The 23198-nt window shown below is 52.6% G+C and overlaps 2 pseudogenes; both read right to left on the reverse strand.

Moving 5' to 3' along the window:
- Positions 1-87: 87 nt before the first annotated feature.
- On the reverse strand, positions 88-3553 carry LOC114684806 (annotated as a pseudogene).
- Positions 3554-6794: 3241 nt separating this feature from the next.
- Positions 6795-9297, reverse strand: LOC114684804 (annotated as a pseudogene).
- Between the last annotated feature and the right edge of the window lie 13901 nt (positions 9298-23198).

Consider the following 23198-nt stretch of genomic DNA (forward strand, 5'->3'; position numbering starts at 1 on the left):
GCTCGGGAGGGCGGCAGGGGGCCCCGGGGTGCGGGGGGACCCCAGCCTTGGCAGCGATCTGCGGGGGCGGGGAGGCGTGTGGGGCCGCCGCCGGCATCACCGCTTGAAGCGGTAGGTGATGGGCAAGAGGAGCTTGCTCTTTTTGAGAGCCTGCACCTTCTTGAGAGTCTCGTCGTCCAGCGCCAGGAAGCAGCGGCGGGAGTACTCCAGCAGGCGCTCCTTGGAAGGGTCGAACTCTCCGACCTCAGCCAGCTTCTCGGGAGCCACAATGAGCAGCTCCGCGATGGCGTGGTCAGCGCCACCGTGTTCCGGTCCACGCGGTGGTGCTCAAAGGCTCGAGACATGCTCTTGAGCTTCTGGAAGGTGCCCAGGATCTTCTTGTAGCGGCAGAGGACCCCATCAGCGTCCTTCACTGCAGGGCCAGACGGACAGAAGAGGAGAACGGGGAAAGACAGCCATGTGGGGAACCCAGGAGAAACAGCAGGGCAGCATGAGGAGGAAAGGTGGGGTGAAAGGCGCACATGCATGCACCACACACACGCGTTAGAAAGGAAGCGGGAGAAAATCGAGGAAGGGAAGGAGTAAAAACGGGAACAGGAGAGACCAGAGTAAGAAGTAGAGATGGACCAGGGGGAGATTGAAGAAGGCAGGCCAGGACACCAGAGGAAAGGAGAGGCTGCGCATGCTGGGGAAGGCTAACACCTGTGGGATGGGCCCAGAGGCCTCCTTTCTGAGGAGGAAACAGGACTGACTGCCGGTTGGTGTAAACGGAAATTTGAAATTAACTCAGGAGATGGGCCGAGTCTGGTGGGTTTGTATATGGGTAAGTTGGGGCATCGCGGCAGAACTCACACTTCAATAGCAGGTGGACACCCCCCAACAGGCCATCACATGTCCCCACTCACCCCGCTGCCTCTCTCGAGCCTTGGGCTTCCCAAATCGCCGCCGGCCAGTACTTCCCTTGGGCTTCTGCCTCTTCCTTTCCCGGTACTGCCCTCTTCGGACGCCCCACTGAAGGAGGAGGCTGCGGACTCCGGGTCTGAAGCTTCTCCCCCAACCCCAGCCCGGCTGCTGTCCCGTCAACCCTCCGTGGCCCAGGCTTCATCCGGCAGTGGTCCTCTGAGGAGAGACAAAAAATGAACTGTGACACAATGTCCTATCGCTGCCCTGAAGGGAGGGGAAAATGGACCTGGAGGCTAGGTCTTCGGGATGGGGACAGGGTGAAGCCCCAGATTCAAGGAACTCACTGGGCTCTGTGATGATGTGGGGTTTCTGTAGGGGAACATATCCGGGGGCCTCCAGAGGCAGGCAAGGCTCTGGGTGAGAGGGTTGGATATCAGAGTTCAGTTTGGGTGCTGGAGAAGGCTAACTACATTTCCCTGAACAGGGAGCCAACTGAGGCTCAGACTCAGCTTCTTCCAAAGGAGAGGGACTCCTGAAGAGGACTGAAGTCAGTACTCTGGGGATAGAGTTCTCAGTGTAGGAGAGGGGACATACATGATGCCATCCCAAGGCTGGGTCCCAGGAACTGAGATCCCTTAGTCCCGTTGCTGGGGCTTTTGACATCACCAGCTGGAAAGCCTGCCAGCAGCTCAGCTGGATACAGAGGTTCGGTTCTGGCCTGAATAAAGGTTAAGTTCTCCAAGACCTGAGCTGAAGTCTAGGGAAGGGCAGCATCGAATGAGGAATGTGGCAGGAAGAGCGGACACTGCCATGCTGCCGTCATAAATTAGCGCAAGGCAGAGTGGTGAATCTGCCAGGACCTGTGGCAGAGTTTAGGGGACAACTCACACACACACACACACTCTCTCTCTCTCTCTCTCTCTCTCTCTCTCTCTCTCTCTCTCTCTCTCTCTCTGAGGAATAAAAACGTTAGCCAAGGCATACAAAACAGGGTGGTGGGAAACAGACCACTGATTTGTTATTCCAGGGCACCTCTGATGGTTGGAATATATGATTCAGAAGTCCTGGGGTGTGGGCAGGGCCCCTCCGAGGAATCCGGTGGCCTACTGGCAAGGGGACAAGGGACATTTCCCCTAAGATGAGGAACCTGGGCTGGAAATCCAGACTCAGTTACACCAAGTGCTTGAGGCTAGTGGGTTAGGGACAGTCTGTGACAGGGTAGGACATGAGTCTTTGACACCACGAAGGAAATGGCTGGGTGGGAAGACCCTAAAATATCATGGTTCTTAGTGGAAGGATGGCAAGTCCTCATCAGGTCGGCCCAACAGTGGGCTTTGAATCCCGGGGTCCTGGGGGGAACGGTGTGTCCCCGCCCCCACCTGCATCCATCCGGGCTGAGGAAATGAATTTGTCCAGCTGACACCGTAGAAAGTCCCTCTCCTCCTCCAGGTCCTCAATGCGCTTCTGCAACCACGAGTTCCTCTCCAGGGCCATGTGCAGCTGGGCCTTGACGCTGTTCATCAGGGCCAGGGTCGGGGAGGTGGCCTCTGGAGGCTCTAGGGACAACAGCAGAGGTCATGCCCCAGGATGAGGCAGTACCCCACCTGAGTCCAGTCCCTCCACGCCCTTTCAGCTCACCCTCACAATTTCTCTGAGAGGGACTCAGACTGTAGAAGATCTGTGAGTCTAAGTGGGGTGCCTCTTCGAAGGGGATGGAGATCTCAAAGGTCTCTTCGTCCTTCACTGGAGAGAGCCAGTGCAGGTCACCCCAGAAGCGGCCTGGCCCTTTCAGACCACCCCCAACCATAACTTCCCCGTGGATAGAGGGAACCAGAATGTCGGCCCGAGGATGAGCAAAGGGTCCCCAAGTGCCTCACTTGTCCGCCTACGGTTGCTTCGGTCATTCATAGCGAGGCTTCCAGCAGACCCAGCAGCCGAGCCTTCGGGCACTGGACAGAAACAGGTCACCGAATGTAGTCAGCTCCTGGAGAGGTGGGGTACCTGTTCCTCTGGAGTTGGGAGGGATCACCGGCCTGGAGCCATGGTCTGAGGGAGGAAAGAACCCATACTCCTGGACAGAGACACTGAGGTTTCCAAATCGTGTACCCAGAGCGAGGGGGCTCGGCGAGGACTCTTGGTTGTGAAGGAGCTCGACCCTTAGATTCTTTGGCTCTTCATGGGGTCAACACCACAGAGACACTTTGGCCTGAGTAGGAAGGACCCTCATCGTGGGCCATCTCCGGACCCAAAGCCATAAATGGAAGGGAGAAACCACCCCTAACTTCCACGTGTGGGGTGGGGGGTCCATCCTGCAGGCGTCCCCCTGTCCCAGCCGCCCATTCCTCCTGCACTCGTGCGGGAACGAAGAGCCCCTCCCCCGAAGTGGGGGCTGGGCGCGTGCGCAGTGCGGGGGAGGTCACGCGTGGGGATGCGCCCCCGCCCTTTGTCCCACGGGTGGGAGGGGTGACCGTGGCAAAAGGTCCCAGAAAGGGCAACCAGCATGGGAGTGGCGACCGTGGGCACCATTCCCCGCCCTTGGGTGCTCAGGGTACAAGGGGCCCGGGCCCCTGCTCTCACCCACCCGCGCAAGGACTCCAGCCCTGGGACCGACGGTGGCGGCGGCGCCCATGCCCGGCGTTGGGGAGCGTCTGCAAAGTGTCGCGGAAAAGCGCCCACCCACCAGCAAGCGGGCGCAGCGGCAGCGGAGGGGGAGTCTCGGGAGTGGAGGACGGAGCGTGCCGGGACGCAGGCACTGGCGGGATCCGGCCGGCCAGGCCAGGCGCGCCTCTTCTCGGAGCCCAGGTGAGGCCCACCGTTTGCGCGGAGGTCGGGGCCGCACTTGCGCGATAGCCCCTTGCAACCCACCCACCCCACTCCCCCTCCCTTCCCAGAGCCCAGGCAGGGATCCTCACGAAATTCTCATCCTGCACAGCTGACTACAGGGTCCTCCGGGTGAGTGGCTGTGTGCCCGGTGGGCCAAGAAAAGTCAGAAGGTATGAGGCAGCGAGGAAAACTGAGGCGAAGCTTGAGTCCCCTTTTAATGATCCCCGGGGAGCTGGCGCACACACACCTCTGGTCCTAGACGCCTCAGCCAGCCATAACCCCAACCCCATCCACGAAAAGGTTTAAAGGAATACGAGAGCCAGATGTGAGAATGGGTTGTGTGGTGGCTGTATCTCCGCAGAGTGTGGGTCAGGAATAGCCGCCTGTAGAACAGCTACACTCCAATCCCTGCTGCCTCATTCCTCCCTAGCCTCAGTTTACTCACCTGTTAAGTGGAAGTTGCTCTCTGGGGCCTTTACGCGGCATGCAGTGGTGTGACCCCAAAGGCTCAGCCAAGAGGGAGCACTCTTGGGCTTAAGATCCAAGCGCGCTCGGTATTATTTGAAGTCAGGCGGTGGAGTAGAAGCCCCGGCTTAAGACACTCCTACTCGCCCCTCCGCCCCGAAAGGAGTCATGTAAGAAGCTAACTGCATCTGCCACAAAACCGGCGTCAAAGGGACGGGGAAGACATGTTTATTAGGCCTGCAGCAAGGTTCCACCTGCCTCTCCGTCTCACAAGCAACAGCCTGTCTTATGGTTATGAAGCCTTCCTAATGGAGGCATGGCGTTAACCTTGCAGAGAGGGAGGCTGAACGTGTCACCAAGAGACAAGCAGCTTCCTCGCGCTTCACTTTACGAATCAGCTGCAGCCTGGGTCAGCAATCCAGGGGGAGCCACCTGCCCTAGATCAGGACTTCAAACCGCAGAGAACTGTATTTAGGAAGGTGAACTCTAGATTTAAAATATAAGTGTGTCCTGTGCACACTAAAGGTAACTACCGTTAAAACTGTTCCACATACCTTTGGTGTGCTTATGTTTTGGGCTGCTTTTTTTTTTAGGTCTATTAATGTGGGTTGTAATTTAAGTGGGGGAGGGTGGTGTTTCATATTTCCAAAGGAGCTGGGAATGTACCCTGTCTGTAGGGTGCCTAGCATGCAAAAAGCCCTGAGTTCCAGTACCCAGGATGTGGAGGCAAGGTCATAAGTCTACTGGTACCCTGAGCTACATTACAACCTTGTATCAATAAACAAATAGATGGCAGGTTTGGAGGAACTGAAGTGGGCCTAACTCCAGAGGAGAAAGGCAAACTTTCCCATTCCCCAGCCAAGGTCTTTGTACCAGGTGGCGAGTGTAAACTAAGATAGCTCAAAACTTTAAGCAGTGATTGAGAATGGGGTGTTTATTGGGTGTCTAGTCTAGGGCCCTACCTCCAGTGTCAAAATAGAGGAGACTTTTGACAGCCCACCAAAACTTCTGAGGTAAGAGTTTTCCCAAACAGCATTGTCCTCCATCCCTCCGGTCAGGACTCCAGAATAATATCCCAAGTGTTCAAGATGCAGGGCTGGCCTCTTTGAGGGCTCATTCCCATCATAGCTCCACAGCACCATGATGCACTAACAGCTCAGAGACTCTTCCAGGCAAGGCTCGCGTCAAAGAGGGTTTGTGTCCAGGACCCTGAAAGCCAGCCTGCAACTCAGGCCAGTGTCTGATTCAGGAGACCCAGGATCCCTGGGGTCCCCAGGAACAGTTCATGGATGCTTCCACCGAGTGTACTTCTGTGTGTGTTCTGCTCGTAAAGCAGCACGGGCAATGCAGGCACTGGAATGGGCGTCCACGGATGTGCTGGGCCAACTCACCCTCATCCCGGAAGCGGGGAGGGCACCTGCCCTATGAATGGAGTGGTGCCGCTCAAGGTGACTGGCACTTGAATGCCTTCCCGCAGGTGTCGCACTTGAAGGGCGTCACCTCGGAGTAGGTGATGCTGTGTCCCTGAAGGTAAGACATGTACTGGAAGACCCTAACGCACACCGGACAGCTGTAGCACTTTTTCTGAACCGAAGTCCATTGGCCCCGGCCTCCCTCTGTGCCCTTGTCCACCAGCACTAGGTAGGGACACCCTAGTGTCAATGAGAAGATATCGCTGAGCCTTGGAGGGAATGAAGCCTGGGACCCACCTGTCCGAGAGAGGGGCCCCTCCATGGCCTCAATAGAGGGAAGTGCCTGGGTCTGGGAGCAGCGAGGAAACAGCACCAGCATCCCCAGATGTCAATGAGGCCTGATGGATGGGAGAGAGTATGAGAGGATCTACGGGAGAAGGAACAAGGACTCCGTTCTTGCTATGTGCTCTGCCCAAGGTCCTCTGCGTTGTCCCTATAAGGCCCCTGGAGTCTCTCTTCTGGGCTCCACTACCCACTATATTCACGCAGTCGCTTTCCCTCTATAAGTCAAGACCTCAGTCCCCTCCCCCCGTGCGCCCTCCTGCGGTCACTCTGCAGCCATCCTGCACGACATGTCGTGGCCCTCCGGGACTCTCCGCGCTCTGACCACCACCCGGTCTAAAAGTGGGTCCATCCACTGTGTCTAGGTTCTTCCACTACAGGCCCACCCGTAGTTCTTTCTAGGTCCGCAGCCCCCGCCTTTGGAGATTTCCCAGCAAGTTTCCGAAAAGCTGCCCTTTGGGACGCGTCCTACCGGGCTCCGCCCCCTCTGCTGCCGCTAGGGTCTCCATCCCCCTCCCATGCCTGGTACCCAGTGCAGCAGCATCTCGGGTCCGGGCGGCCCGCGACAGCCCCGGGTTGCGCCCACAGCTGTAGGCGGCAGAGGGACCAGAAACCCTTGGCTACAGTCAGCACCTGGCAGTACCAGGTTTGGGAAATAGAGACTCAGAGAGACGAGGGTCCAGGAGAGGGCGGGTCGTCTGAGCATCAGAAAATAGCTCCGGTAGGAAACGCACTTAGAGCACAAGGTTCCTAGGTGTTAGCGGTCAGGACCCAATCTCCCTTCTCCCAACATTCAACCCACACGCAAGCAAGAGCCTGAGAGTGAAGTGCGGAATGTTTATTGGGAAAGAATGAGGGGTCGTGGGCATTAGAGGGAAGTACAGAGATGATCCAGACCGTGCTGGTGCTTTTGCCATGTCTTCCACGAGGACCTCACCTCTTGGCAAGAGTAGAAAACCAAGACTCAGGAGAGGCCGCATCACTTGCAAAGGCGTACACCCAGCGCAGCCAGACCAAGCCCAGTTCCAACTGACACCCAGGCCCAGAGGGGCAACAACTTTGGTCTACATCACACAGCTAGACGGGAGAAAGACAAAATGATGTTTCTCTTTGGGGGACAGGTGGGGAAACTGAGGCCTAGGGTAAGGCAGTAACCTCAGCAGAACTGGGACTGTGTGGGTGTGACGCTGTGCGGGTCAGACGTGGTGGCCCAGAGAGGGCAGGGCGGAGCTCAGTGCAGGCGCACGTGCTGCGCCAGCTCCGAGGCGTCCTGGAAGCGGCGTGGACAGAGCGGGCAGGTGTGCGGTGGGCCAGCACGCGCGCGGTGGGTGGCGCGGTGCCGCGACAGGTGGCTGGAGCGCTTGAAGGCTTTGCCGCAAGCACCACATGTAAAGGGCTTGAGGTCCGAGTGCGACACGCGGTGGCTCTGCAGCCGTAGAGGGCTGGCAAAGACACGGGCGCACTCTGGGCAGCTGTAGCCCTTGCGAGGACCCGGCTCTCCCGGGTCGCCTCGCGCTGCGGCGGGCCCCGAGGTTCCTCCTCCAGCTGCACCGTGTACGTGTAGGGACCCCGTTGGCGTCGATGAGCAGGTGGCGGCCCAGCCGCGGTTGTCGCGGCCCCGCCACCGAGGAAGAAGTGGAGGAGGGGCCTTCCGCCTTGGGAAAAGGGGGAGTCTTGGGGGCGGTGGGTCCATGACCTCCGGGGAGGAGGACCGAGGGTGGGTGGCCGCGGCGGCAGCAGCAGCATCTGGAGCGGCAGCTGGGAGCGGCGGAGGGAAGAGAAGTTAAGATCGTCTCTTCCTTTCAGGAAAAAAATTCCTAAAAAGGAAGGTGTTCCTATTCTCTGCCAGACTCTGTGCTACTGACCTACCTCCCTACAAAGTGAAAACTGATCCAGTCCTCCTCTCTGGGACTCCTCCACCAGGGCTGGGCAACACCCAGCTCCACCCGACTCAGGTCAGAACCTCGGACATCCTCCGGATTCCCTCCGCCCATCCCCACCACCGCAATCCGTCTCCAAGTCCATTCTCTCCCTTTAGGTCCTCTCGAATCTCACATTCCAGGCCCTGCGGCGGCCTCCGGGATTTTTCTCCCATCTACCCTTCCCTCTTTGCCAGAGCTCTACTCAAGCTCCGGCTTAATCCTCTCCCTCGGGTCCCACAACACCCTGGGGGTGGGGGACCTCCACCCGACTCGATGCCCTTCGGGGCCTCCCAAATCTCCACAGTTGTCGTGGCCTCAAGTTCCCTCCCTAGATACTTGCCCGGAGTCCCACTAACCCAATTCCCCACTTTCCACTCGGGGCTCTTTTATGTTATCCCCACACTCCGCACTTAGAGGTCTCGCCATTCTCTTCCCACATCGTCTCTACTTCATCCTCAACTGCCTTCCTCATATATGCGCCCCCATCTTGTTGCATTTTTTTCCTTCACCACCATCCCCAGCCCCCTCCCCTCCCCGGAAAGTATCCTGACATCTTCTTTCTCTCTCCACCGCCGCCGCACCGTGGAGCCTCCTCCCATTTGCAGCCAGACACGGGACCTTCTGGTTTCCCGTTCCCACGCCAGCTCTCCCTAACCTTGGTCCCTCCTCTCTAGATGCAGCTGGCATCTCTTGTCTCTCTTCACCTCCCCGGTTCTATGATGCACAGTCCCGCGCTGGGGCGCTCTAGCACCTTGGTCCTCTGAACCACCCGATCCCGTTATATCCAGGGCCTCCCTACTCCACCGGCTTCCATAAGGAGCCCTGCCTTCCCGACGCCCCTGTCTCCCAGCCTCACGGCCCCCGACCCACACCCAGAGCCCTGCCGGCCTCGCGCCCAGCCCGAGCCAGGCTCCTCCCTCCATCCCGGCCCCCGTACCCGGTGCAGCAGCCTCTCGGGTCCGGGGGAGAGCAGGGCCGAGGTCCCGGACGGACCCGGGCTTGCCCTGACGAGCGCCGCGGCAGGAGCGAGCTTCCGGGTAGCTCCGGGCCGGCGGCGCCGGGGACGCGGGTCGGGGGGCGCAGGGGCGCGAGGGGCGACGGCGTCCCTGGGAAAGAGCGCCGATCAGAAACGCACGCTCCACGCACCAAGGTTCCGACGCCGGAGTCGGCCCCTCTAGTGGGAGCGCGCGGTGGGGGCGGGGGGTAGGTTGGCGCGTGGCCAGCGAGAGGGACCTGCAAAGGAACAGTTCCCCGTTGCGTGCCCCCGTCCTCAGCAAGAGCCGTTCCTTGGCTTTGAATGGCCAGTAAACTGAAGCTTGGCCCCGTGAAGTCTCGCAAACCACCCTTAAAGAATTGGAATGTGCAGTTTGCCATCTTTCCACCCTGCCTCCCTCCCCTTTCCGCTCAGGCAAAGCCACTTAAGGTAGAGAAAGGGTGTTCCTGTTGGTTGAGCAAATGGAGAGGTGATGGTCCAGCGGCCAGATGTTTGCTCTGGCGGGGTACGGGGAAGCCAATGCCCAAAGAAGACGTTGCCAGATTAGGTGAGGTACACGTGCTCCACTAACATACGGGGAAATAGGCTGGAGAAGACCAGATGTAAGGTAAAAAGGGGCTAGGCTTACAGTGACTCTGTGATATTCCTTGGCTCTCGGTCGCTAAAATACCTTTCCATACGAGCTGCAACGCTTACACCAGATACTGACATAGAAAGGGAAATGCTCTCTGCCGAGCATATGGGAAAACTGAAACCTGGAGCTTTAGGTATCGAAGTGGGACAGAGATGAGGTATAGCTCAGTCGGCAGAGTGCTTTACCGTGCCCTCTGGGTTCGATCCTCCGGGTGTAGTAGTATCTCACTCAAGTCTTTAATCCCAGCTCTCCAGAAGTGGAAACTGGAGAGATCAGAAGTTCAAGGTCATCTTCAGCAACATAGCGAGTTGAAGCCAGCCTGGGCGACATGACACTCACATGTCTCAAAACAAAGGTTTGGGGGGGGGCCTGTGATTCTTGCCAGTGATCAGGTGGGGAAAGTAAAGCCCAGAGGATGCCAGACACTCTAGGCACAGGCATGGGAAGGTGTATACTTCCCATTGAATACATGGGGAAGCTGAGACTCAGAGAACCAGACTTTCTACGTATTATGCAGTCAGTCAAGGAAGCGGGTTTTCCGGAATGGAGAAGAGTGCAGGCAAGGGCACTGGAGCCCTTTGCCCAGTGTAGCCGGCGCTCTGGGCCCTTCGCGGAGGTCTGAGCATTCACTGTTATGCAGCCTGGACCAGCGAGGACGCGAGAAGCCATTAGGGGTGCGTCGTGCGCATCTAGGTCTAAGTGCAGGAACCATGTACTAGAAGTTGAGAGGGAGCAAAACTGGAAATAGCCGAGCTGTGGTGGTGCACGCCTTTAATCCCAGCACTCGGAGGCAGAGCCAGGCGGATCTCTGTGAGTTCGAGGCCAGCCTGGCTACCAAGTGAGTCCAGGAAAGGCGCAAAGCTACCCAGAGAAACCCTGTCTCGAAAAAAACCAAAAAAAAAAAAAAAAAACAAACAAACAAAGACACTACTGGATGGTATAGCATTTGCTTAGTATGCCCAAACCCTGGATTTGGCTCCCCCACCCCCTCAAACCACAGGGGCATCCCTGCCTCCTACCTTGGATACGATCATGATAAAGTCTCTATCAGGCTGCACTGTGTAGCATGGGTCAGTTGAAGAAGGAAGGCACTTCAAGATGAAAGGTCCAGCCTCTCTGATGGACTGAACCCCAAACAGCCATACAAAGTCATATTTATTGATTGTTATTCAAAGTATTTCCTCATACCAAGATCCCTAATCTAATTTACATGTCTGACTGAAGGAGAGCATCACATGCCCCCATGACTCTAGTCCTTTATTATATATCATTTGCAATACACAATAGACAAAAGCCTCAGGTGTGCCTGAGGCATCTTGTGACCAAAATCATAGAGTGGCTGTAATGCCCTTTCAGCAAATCACTGTTATCTGAAAGGATTCTTCAAGGTCAAAGTACTTCTAGAAAACAGCTGTTCTTCTTATGTCTACCCAAAATATAGTGACTCTGCTAAATTCCTACCACAATCTCACCAGAAATCAGCATAAATCTAAACCCTTCGTGATAAGTAAAAATCCCCAGTAGTGAGTGTGCAAAAAGTCAGATCAGGCCAAATTAATGAGTCCAGGTTTAAAAAACAGAGCAAAGCGACTCCCGGGTGACTCTGGGGAGGCAGGAGAGAGAGCACAGGGCAGGTCTGGCAACTGGGTCTCAAATACCCTGTAGGCGTGGTCCTGAGCAGCCCTGGGGAGGGGCTGGCCCTCAGCGGGCTTTCTTTGGGTGGGGTCAGGGAGGGCAGCTTTAGGGGAGATCCCCAACACTTTAGTGTCTCATTTCCCCCACCCCCAAAAGCCAGACAAATAGGCTTCATCTTCCATCAGATCCATGCCCTGATAGGTTCCACTGTTTGTCTGTTTGTTTGTGGATGGGGGCGGGGTTGGTGGTAGTAGTGGATTTGGTTGGGTTTTGATTTAGTTTTTAGTTTTGTTTTGTTTTAAGACAGAATCTGAATTGCAAGGCAGAGGCAGGTCTCTGGAGTTCGAGGCTCTACAAGTGAGTTCCAGGACGTAAGCACACAGCCCTGTCTTGAAAAAACGACAGAATCTGGCAACTCACTCTGTAGACCAGGCTGGCCTCACTCTCAGAGATCCGCCTGCCTCTGCTCCCGAGTGCCGGGGTTAAAGGAGTGTGCCACGCGGCCCGGTCTTCCACTCTGTTTTTGAAGCCGCCGTCCTGGCAGCTTCTCCTCTGGATGCCATGTCCACTTTCTCCCTAGTACTGCAGCCTGCGGTGGCGTAATAGGATTCTTCAGACAACTGAATTGAATGTTACACTTGCACATCCAGAACCTTGTCAGGGGCGGAGAGATGGCTCAGCAGTTCAGAGCACACCATGCTCTTCCAGAGGTCCTGAGTTCGGAACCCAGAACCCACATGAGGTGGCTCACTGACACTAGTTCCCTCCAGGGGAACTGGCCTCTGAGGGCACATGAACACAGGTCACACACACACACACACACACACACACACACACACACACACACAGAGTCCAGTCGTCTGAGCCTGAGGCCATCTGTACTGCTTTAACAGTAGGTAGTGCTCAGGACCCAGGCTCACAGTTCCCTGGTAGGCTTTGAGCCATATAAAATATAAAAGCAGAGTAGACTGCTTCTGGTAATGACAGCCATTTCCACAGTACTAATTCTGTCAGAACAGGAACATGGAATGTCTGTCTGCCCATCATCTAATCACTGTCTTCTTTCGCTTCTCTTTTCAATGTCTTAAAGGTTTTCATTGTGGAGGTCTTTCCCCTCCTTGGTTAGGTTGACTCAGAGTCTGAGGTACGTTTCTAGTTTAAGCTATTGTGAATCGACTATTTTCCTAATTTCTTACTGGTGAGGCCCATAGGGTCTAGGTGTAGAATCACGTTGCCTGCAAGAAGGGACAATTGGCTTCTTTCCTGTTTGTATCCTCTTTCTGTCTTTCCTTTTGCCACAAGACACTTATAAGAAAGCGTCTTGTGTAGCTGAGGCTAGCCTCGCCTCCGGATCCTCCTGTCTCCACTTCCCAAGTGCTGGGGAATACAGGTGGAGCCAGCACGTATGGCTGCCATCCCTGGCCCAGAAAGGGAGTCACTTTGCGTTATAGAAAATACGTTATTGTCTGGGCTGGAGAGATGGCTCAGCTTTAAGAGCACTGACTGCTCTCCCAGAGGACTCGGGCTTAATTCCCAGAACTCACGTGGTGGCTCAGAGCTCCGGTGCGGAAGGTCTGACACATTCCTCTTGCTTCTGAGGGCACTGCACACACGCAGTGCCCACACATACATGCAAGCAAGGCAACAAACGTCCATTAAACAAAAATACGACTTGAAGAAAGTCTTTGAATTTGTATTGTCAGCCTGTGTGTGTGCGCACAGGTGAGTGTGTGCACGTCATCGCACACGTGGAAGTCAGAGGACAACTTGTGGGTTGCTTTTCTCCTTCCATAGTCTGTTCCAAGGATCAAATGCAGGACAGCAGGCAGTGAGCACTTCTACCTGGAGAGCCTCCTCGCTGGCCTGAGTTGTTTGGCTTTGTGCCACCAGCAGGAACGCAGTTTTCCCGTCCATTATCCGGCCCTGTTGGCCCGAACGGGGACGCCAACTGCAGCTTCCAACCATCACCAGGACCGTAAAGACCAAGTGTGAGCCAGGGCTGATGCCGGAAGCTGTGTGTGAAGCAATGCCCTTCTGGAACGCTGGCACCCTTGAGGGGCTCCCCACTGACTGCGGCGCTGATGTTGCCTTGGGCTCCAGTGTAGTGCTCTGCAGGCACAGGCAACTCTCGAGGGCTTTCATATTCCACGGACAATGGAATCTCTCGCCAGCTCAGGCCCAGGGATCCAGGGACAAGGGGCTCCTCGACTATACACAGCAGGAGATACCACTCCCACCAATGACACTGTTTTCAAGGGGGGTGGGGAGGCAAGGGGGAGCATAGAGAAGACAGAAATCACGGAGAACAGAAGAGGTGAAAGAGGAGGCCTCTGGCACCATCGGGAACAGGGTGGGCAGAAGTTTGGAATCTGGAGCTTGAAAGGAGAAGGGATTAATTAAAATTCCCTCTGCCAGGTGTCCCACGCCGCTGCCTCCCCGGCACCTGTGGGTTTCCAGCGTAGCCCACAGTTGGGGTCAACCATTCGATCTGGCGGCCATGCTGCCGTGGCTGTGCAGCCTCCCAGGCTGACACGGGACACCCTGGGGAGGATCCGGGAACGGTGACTACTAATCCAGCCCCATACCAACGGCCACCGTCACTCTTCCCGGAAGCACTAGAACATGCCACTAAGTCAGCTCTGTGGAGCCTCTGAACCCTGTGACTCTTGGGGGACCAGCATAGGAAGCCTGTGCTGGTTGTGTAGCTCCGGCTGTCCTGAAACTCACTCTGTAGCCAGGCTGACCTTGAACTCACAGATCTGCCAGCCTCTGCCTTCCCAGGGCTGGGATTAATGGCATGCGCCACCACCTCCCAGCTACTTTTTGTTTGTTTTTGTTTTTTTGTCAACTTGACACAAGCTAGAGTACACTGGGAAGGGAATCACAATAGAAAAAAAATGTCTCCAGTAGACTGGTGAATAGAGATCCTAATTAGTCTAAACAATAGCAGCCAGAGTCAGGAGTGGAGGGCGAAAGCTGAAAGACCAGAGAGCAGAGCAGCCAGCCACTAAAGACGTCTTACCTCTACGAAATCTGTCTCCACCCGCCTTATATTCCTGTCTCCACTCCTTAGTGCTGGGATCAAAGGCATGAGCCACCACCACCTGGCTCTGTTTCTCTTTTAGACCGGTTTAATCTCCTGTAACCAGAGTGGCCTTGAACTCCTGATCTTCCTGCTTCCTCCTTCTCAAGGACACGCTGGGATTAAAGGTGCATGTCACTGCCGCCTGGCCTCAATGGTTAACTAGTGACTTGCTCCGTCCTCTGATCTCCAGGCAGGCTTTGTCAGAACACAAACAAAATATACAAGAGATTGGCCAGGAGGCAAGTTTGTGGGACTTTTTTTTTTTTTTTTTTTTTTTTTTGATTGATGACTGATGGGGGGGAGGGGCTCTCAGGCAAAAAGTCCTGGGATGTATAAAAAAGCAAATGAAGAAGCAATGGGAATCAAGCCAGTAAGCAGCCTCCTCCGTGGCCTCTGCTGCAGGTCCTGCCGTGAGTCCTGCCATGACTTCCCTCCATGACGGACTGTAAGGTGAAATAAGCCCTTACTTCCCTAACTTGCCCTGGTCACAGTCTCTGCACTGGAAAGCACACTGGACAAAAACCCAAGCTGATTGTCATGAAACTTCCCCATAAAGGAACTCTCTCCCAGGCCTTATGGGGGCGACAAAGTTCAAACTATTAAAACGTTCCCTCCATTTTCACGGATTGTGAGATTCACATTCAAAGACTTAAGGATCAGGCTGGTGAGATGGCTCGTGGATAAATAAACGGTCTTGCTGCCAACCCCGAGAGCCTGTCTGACACCCGGCCTGAGTTTGACAATAGACTCACATGATGGAAGAAGAGAACTGACTTCCACAAGCACACCATGGCATGCATAAACACGCAAATGCACACACACACACACACACACAACACACACACACACACACACAGAGATTTTTTAAATGTTTTAGTTTAGAAATAAGACCACTTCTCAGTGAACGGTTACCGGCATGTGAAAAAGGACCCACAAGTGGAGAATCCCTGGCCCTCGGGGTTAACAAGGTTGAAGAGCCAGGTTTAGATGGAGGACAAGGTGAAACTACAAGCTACGTGGCCTTTCGTTCCCTACTTGTGCAGAGCACTGCACATTCATGAGGAAACTATCTCCTCACTCCCACAATGTACATAACTGCTCCTTTGTAGCCCAGTCCGGGCTCAAACTGCAATCCTCTGCCTCATTATTATAGACACCACCTACCATAGCTACTGAATTTTTTTTTTTTAAGCCTTACTTGGGTTTTTTGTTTTTTTTTTGTTTTTTGTTTTTTGTTTTGTTTTTTTGGCTTTTGAGACAGGGTTTCTCTGTGCAGCTTTGGAGCCTGTCCTGGAACTCACTCTGTAGACCAGGCTGGCCTCAAACTCACAGAGATTTATCTGCCTCTGCCTCCCGAGTGCTGGAAATTTAAGGCATGCACCACCGTGCTCTGCTTTATTTTTTAATTGGGTATATATGCTGCTGCCGCCACGTGAGTGCCCTGCCGGGAGCACTAGCAGGAGACATGGGATTCCCCTCCCTGGAGCTGGAGCTGCAGGTGGCTGTGAGCCACCCAGTGTGGGTGCTGAGAGCTGAGCTTGAATCTTCTGCAGCAGCAGCAGGAAGCACTCAACCTCGGAGCCATCTCTCCATCCGCATAACTACTTAGAAAAATGTTGTTAAACGGCATTTATTGGTAGGCAGAGTGCGTGCCACGGCACTTGTGTGGAGGTCAGAGGACAACCTGGGAAAGTCAATCCTTCACCTTCTACCATGTGGGTCCCAGGGATTGGACCCAAGTCATCAAGCATGGCAGCAACGACCCTTACCCACTGAGCCATCTCTCCGGCTCTGGAAACCCTGCTTCTGATGGCGGCTGTATGGATTCAGCTTGACCTGACTGTATCCATCTTGGTAACTACCATAGCTGCCCCAGAGTAAGCCTTGGTTTTCCTTGCAGCCTCTCAGTGAACTATAGACACACCATTAGAGTAGCGTGTGGAGTTTCCTCGTCAGGGAGAGACCTGCCCCTTTGATATTAGCTGAAGCTAAATCAGACACAGTCCACGCTAGATGGGGTCCCATTCCTGCTGATGCAGATGTCGCTCTTGCTGTTCACTCTTCTCTCGCATGTCCCCCAATATATCCCACTCCATGGAATCCTGATCCATCTGCAGTCTCATCACAGCCCTTGGAGCTGGCTCACACACCAGTGTGTATTTTACTGCCAAGTCAGTCACAGCTGTATTGGACAGACAAATACAGAGAAGACAGATAAACAGACAACTACAATGCAGGATGGAGAAACAGCGCCACCCAGGAGGCAGAGGCAGGTGGAGCTCTGTGAGCTCCAGGACAGCCTAGTCTACTAAGTGAATTCCTGGCCACCCAGGGCTACACAGTGAGATCCTTCAAGTGGTCCTGGGAGATGGCGCTACAGGTAAAGGTGAGAGCCAACAAACCCGATGACCTGAGTTTGACCCCAGGTCCAACGTCGTGCAAGGAGAGGATTGACCTCTGGACGTTATCCTCTGACCACCACACATACCCCTTAGGACATGTGCACTCACACAAACACACACAAAATAAATGAATAAAAACATGATTTAAAATATTTAAAGTCGCCGGGTGGTGGTGGCGCACACCTTTAATCCCAGCACTCGGGAGGCAGAGGCAGGTGGATCTCTGTGAGTTTGAGGATGTGTATGGATGTTTTTCCCTGCATGTATGTCTGTGTGCCACTTGCATATCTGGTGCTCAAAAAGCCTAGAAGAGTTATCAGATGTCATAGAACTAGAGTTCAAGATGGCTGTGAGCCACCGTGGGAGTGTCGGGACTCAAAACTAGGTCTGGAAGAGCGGCCAGTGCCATCCTCCACCCCCACCCCATACAGGGCTTCTCTGCATAGCCTTGGCTGTCCTGGAACTCACTCTGTAGACCAGGCTGGCCTCGAACTCACAGAGTGTGCCTGTCTCTCTGCCCCGAGTTCTGGGATTAAAGGCACATGCCACCACAGCCAGGGGCAGCCAGTGTTCTTAACTGCTAAGCCATCTCTCCAGCCTCTGAGATATTCCTTTTTAATATAAAAATTTGTTGTTTGTTTTTGTATTTTGAGACAGGGTCTCATAATCCAGGCTAGCCTTGAACAGACCTGTGTAGCTGTTATGGAGTTCAAGACTCCTGGGAAAAGACCAGAAGCTCAAGCTGGATTATAATTGGTTAAATTTCTTGAAGCTCAAAGCAAAACAGCCATCTCTGAATCAAACTAGAGATTGCCACTCGAAGTAGTGCGAGGGAAGGATTTTTAAGGCAGAAACCACAAGAAGACTTTGAGTATCTGCACAAGCAAGCCAAGAGCTGCTCTGCCAAGATTCAAGGTGACCTCAAAATAGTCCTTGACTGTCTGCCTAGGCAGGTTACAGAAGCCAAACAAACAGTTGTACAAGAAGATGGTCACGGCTGTACACTGCTGGGGGGGGGACTGGGTACCAAGATGGATGCCTAGCATGAATGGAGTATGATTTTTTGGTTTTTGTTGTTGTTGTTGTTGTTGTTTTCCCCTGGGTAGCCCTGGCTGTCCTGGAACTCACTCTGTGGTCCAAGCTGGCCTTGAACTCAGAGATCTACCTGCCTCTGCCTCCCGAGTGCTGGAATTAAAGGCGTGCGCCGGCCGCCGCCGCCGCCGCCGCCGCCACCCAGCAAAAAATGAATCTTTTAATAAATTAAACATAATTTTTTTTCCCGAGACAGGGTTTCTCTTGTGTAGCTTTTGCACCTTTCCTGGAACTCACTTGGTAGCCCAGGCTGGCCTCGAACTCACAGAGACCCACCTGCCTCTGCCTCCCGAGTGCTGGGATTAAAGGCGTGCCACCACCACCGCCCGGCCATAAAATTTTGAGATCACTATAATCCTATGCTGTTAAATAATTCTATATTGTTAAAGACAATAAAGGGCAGGGTTTTGTTGAGAAGCCCCTGCCCACGCGTGAGTATGTTTTATCTTTTCTGTGTGCCTCTTTCTCCTAACTCTTGTGCTTAAATTCTGTTATCAGCAGGGCATGGTGGCATGTGACCGGGATTCTGTTCCTGTCATCCACAAAGTGGCTCTCAACCAGGCATAACTCCAGTTCCTGGGGATATGACGCCCTCTCCTGCCCTTCTCTGGCACCAGGCACACACCTGGAGCACACACCTACATCCAGGCAAAACACTCATACACCCCTTTAATCCCAGCATTGGGAGGCAGAGGCAGGGGGATCGATGAGTTCCAGGACAGCCTGGGCTCACAGAGAAAGCCTGTCTGGGGAAAAAAAAAAACACAAAGCAAAACAAACAAACAAAAAACATATATACAAAGTAAAATCAATAAATCTTTCTTAAAATTTGGGGGGGCTGGGCGGTGGTGGCGCACGCCTTTAATCCCAGCACTCGGAGGCAGAGCCAGGTGGATCTCTGTGAGTTCGAGGCCAGCCTGGGCTACCAAGTGAGTTCCAGTAAAGGCGCAAAGCTACACAGAGAAACCCTGTCTCAAAAAAAACAAAAAAAAAAATTGGGGGGGGAATGAACAGTCTTTTAACATTGAGACTCTGGAAAAGGCTGATGTTGTAACCCACAGAGAAAGACAAATTCCAAGCTGAGGAAGGGGTGTTGGAGACTAAGGACGTAAGTTATTACTATGTGGATCACGGTCTCTTCTCTCTCTCTCTCTCTCTCCCTTGAACACACCTTTTTGTTGTTGTTATTTGAGTTCAGCAAAAGCACATGATTTTTTATTGTCTTCATACCAAAATCAGCTTAGAAACTGGATCACATGGCCCTTTCTCTCCTTATCTCCTCCCAGTTCAAACTGTTTGCATCTCTTAACAGCCAGCATTCTCTTGAATGCCGTGAATTTCAGAGAGGATTTCAAAATATGAAAATAACACCAGCACTAGTTCTCACGTGCTGCATGCTGTCTGTAAAGGGTATCTTGCTCTGTATGTGGTTTCATTTCATTGCTCTGAGTGGTAACAGAGAATCTGTCCTGCTCAGAAACATTATCCCCCCCCCTTTTTTTTCTTTGTAGTCCAGGCTGGCCTCGAACTCAGAGATCTGCCTGCCTCTGCCTCCCCAGTGCTGGGATTAAAGGCGCTTCTGCCACCAGCGCCGCCACCACAACCACCACCAGAAAACCTTATCTAAAAGCTGGGCTTGGGGATGGCCCAGGGTGTGGGAGCATTGGCTGTTCTTCCAGAGAACCACAATTTGAGCCCCAGCTCCTACATGGTGGTTCACAACACCCTGAAATTGCAGCTCTAGGGAATCTGACACCCTCTTCTGGTCTCTACAGGCACCTACACACACACACACACACACACACACACAGACATGCGCACACACACACACACACACACAGACATACACACATACACACACAGACATGCACACATACACATGCATACACATACACACACACAGAGACATGCACACACATACACAGACACACACACACACACACCTAGACACACACACACACAATTAAAAATAAAATAAGATTTAAAACCCGAAACAAAACTGGGAGGTGCCGGCCCAGCTAGTAAGGGTGCTTGTCAACAAGGCTCACGGCCTGAAATTCATCCCTGGGCCTCCCACGGCATCAGGAAGAACTGCACCTGTGACCTCCAAATGTGCCTCTTGGCACATGGGTGCCTCCTGCAGTAAGCAAACAAATGTATACATAAATACATTAAAAACGAGCCTGATTAAGCTGTAGATGCCATTTAAAATAGGAAAATGCATGTATGAGTCTTGCAACTTTTGTTTGACATTATTTTTTAATCTTCAAAATATTTACTTCTTTCATTTTATGCATATGAATGTTTTGCCTGCATGTGTGCCTGTGAGCCACATGCATGCCTTGTGCCTGAGGCAGTCAGAAGAGGATGTTACAGTTACAGTGGTTCTGAGCGACCACATGGGTGCTGGGAAGTGAACCCAGGTCTTCTGGATAAGTGGCCAGTGCTCTTAAATGGCTGATCCATCGCCTAAGTCCCCTTAGTTCAATTTTTTTAAAATAAAATATTGGTGTCAGGGAGCCTGTAGACAATTTTTTAAATCTGACATACATACAGGCATACATGCAAGCAAAACACTTATACACACAAAATAAAAATAGTACAATTAAAAATAACATTAAGGCCAGGAAGTGGTGGTGCACGCCTTTAATCCCAGCACTTGGGAGCCAGGTGGATCTCTGTGAGTTCGAGGCCAGCCTGGTCTACAGAGCGAGCTCCAGGACAGGTACCAAAACTACACAGAGAAACACTGTCTCAAAAACCAAAAAAAAAAAAAAATTAAATAATTGGACATGATAATCATATTTTTATTCCCAGCACTCAGGAGTCAGAGGGAGTAAGATCTGTCTAAGTTTGAGGTCAATGTGGCCTACATAGTAAGTTTCAAGAGAACCAGGATCATGTAGTAAGACCATTGCTCAAAAATAAAAGATTTACTGTTGAAGGTATTGTTAGGATACCTTTTTTTTTTTTTTTTTTTTTGCTTTCATTTTCTTATCTACTATTTGTCCTGGTTTGTTCTGTCTCTCTGTCTGTCTGTGTTTTCTCTATGTCTCTGTATCTCTCTGTCTCTCACCTTCTCCATCTGTGCTGGGGAGAGAATCTAGCACCTTGCCCATACCAGGCAAGCACTCTGCCACACAGCTGCATTCCCAGCCTGATACACTGTTTCTACAGAAAACAGCTAGTGCTCATAACCTCTGAGCTATCTATCTCTCCAGTTTATTTAAAAACAGAAAAATACCGCAGTTCTAAGAACCCGGGGTCAAGTGCCCATGCAGTACCTGGCTCACCTGACTACCATTTGGCTGCTGGATGACTAGTTTTGAGATGCAAGCATTATGGCCGGGCGGTGGTGGCCCACATCTTTTTTGTTGTTGTTGTTGTTTTTTGTTTTTTGTTTTTGTTTTTCGAGACAGGGTTTTCTCTGTGTAGCTTTGTGCTTTTCCTGGAACTCACTTGGTAGCCCAGGCTGGCCTCGAACTCACAGAGATCCGCCTGCCTCTGCCTCCCGAGTGCTGGGATTAAAGGCGTGCGCCACCACCGCCCGGCTCGGTGGCCCACATCTTTAAACCCAGCACTTGGGAGGCAGAACCAGGAGTATCTCTGTGAGTTCTTGAAGAAAAAAAAAATAGATGCAAGCATTTTGAACTGGGAGGAGATAAGAAGAGAAAAGCCAAGTGACCCAGTTCTGACTAAGCTGATTTTGTTATGAAGATGATAAAATCATGAGCTTTTGCTTCTGGCCTCTGTGAGTACTGGCATGTATCTAAAGTCGTGTGTCAGCACACCTGCTCAAACTCGGGTCCTGTGGAAGAGCAGGAAGATTCTGGCCAAGCAGAGTGTAGTGGCACATGACTTTAGTCCAAGCACTTGGAGGGCAAAGGTAGGTGGATCTCTGAATTTGAGGCAGCCTGGTCCACAAAGTGAGTTCCAGGACAGCCAGGGCTGCACAGAGAAACGTTGTCTTGAAAAAAAAAAAAAAAAGACCTGAGTTTGATTCTCAGCACCCACATTACATGGTTCAATAATTCATGGAACTCCAGCTCCAGAGAATACATCTCCATCTTCTGGCCTCTGCAGGCGCCCATACACATATATGCATAAATTAAATAAAATAAAAATTGGTGGTGATATTTTATTTGTGCACTCCAATAAAGCTTATCTGAGGATCAGAGGAAAAAGCCAGTCACGATATTAAACATAGAGGTCAGGCAATGGTAGCACAAGCCCTAATCCTAGCATTCAGGAGGCAGAGATCTGATTTCTGTGAGTTCAAGGCCACACTGGGAACAGAGCCAGGTGTGGTAACACGGCTTTAATCTCAGCAGTAGTTAACCATAGAGGTCTGGAGGTCTGTACAGACAGACAGGAAGTGATGTAGCTGGGCAGAGAGAGAAGTGAGACCGCAGGGCACAGAAAGGTATATAGGCATGAGAATACAGGAAGTAGCTCTCTCTGGAGGCTGAGGAGTTGGTAAGGTGAGGTCGGTTGTGGCTTGTCCTATCTCTCTGACCTTTCAGCTTTCACCCCAATACCTGGCTCTGGATTTTTTTTTTTATTAATAAGAACTTTCAAGATGTGTGTTACAAAAATTAAAGATAGTTTTATTTTTAATTATATGTTTTTATGTGTGCCTGCACATATATATGTGCATCATGTGCACGCTAGCACTCATAGAGACCAGAAGATAGCATCAGATACCCTGGAATTGGAATTACAGGCAGTTGTGAGCTAGCTGATGTCGATGCTGGGAATCAAAACCCTGGTCCTGTGCAAGAATAGCCAGTGGTCTGTCCACACCACCTTCCCCCATGACCTGGCTCTTACATTCCTTTCGTCCCCTTGTGGTGGTTTGAATAGGAATGGCCCCGTAGATTAATGTGTTTGAATGATTGGTCCATAGGGAGGGGCACTATTAGGAGGTGTGGCCTTGTTGGAGTGGGTGTGGCCTTGTTGGAGTGGGTGTGGCCTTGGAGGAGGTGTGTCACTGTGGACGCAGGTTTTAGGTCTCAGACACGCTCAGGCTATGCCCAGTGTGGAATATGCCCAGTATGCCCTTCTGCTGCCTGTGGATCGAGGTGTAGGACTCTCAGCTCCTTCTCCAGCACCATGTCTGCCTGCATGCCGCCATGCTTCTCGACATGACAACAGTGGACTAAACCTTTGAAACTGTAAGCCAGCCCCAGTTAAATGTTTTCCTTTATAAGAGTTGCCGCGGTCATGGTGTCTCCTCACAGCAACAGAAGCCCTGACTAAGACACCAGCCAGGGGCTTTTGACAGGTTGCTGGTTATTTGTTGGGTTTGGGTGGTGGTGGTGGTCACCTTGACGCAAGCTAGGGTCATCTGGGAAGAGGGAACCTCAACTGGGGTCAGGAAATAGATACAAAGGCTAGAAAATGGTGGCACTCACCTTTAATCCTAGCATTCCAGAGATAGAAATCCCTCTGGATCTCTGTGAGTTCAAGGCCACATTGGAAATAGCCAA

Source organism: Peromyscus leucopus, unplaced genomic scaffold (assembly GCF_004664715.2).
Source record: "Peromyscus leucopus breed LL Stock unplaced genomic scaffold, UCI_PerLeu_2.1 scaffold_1055, whole genome shotgun sequence".
In the NCBI taxonomy this organism is placed as follows: Eukaryota; Metazoa; Chordata; class Mammalia; order Rodentia; family Cricetidae; genus Peromyscus; species Peromyscus leucopus.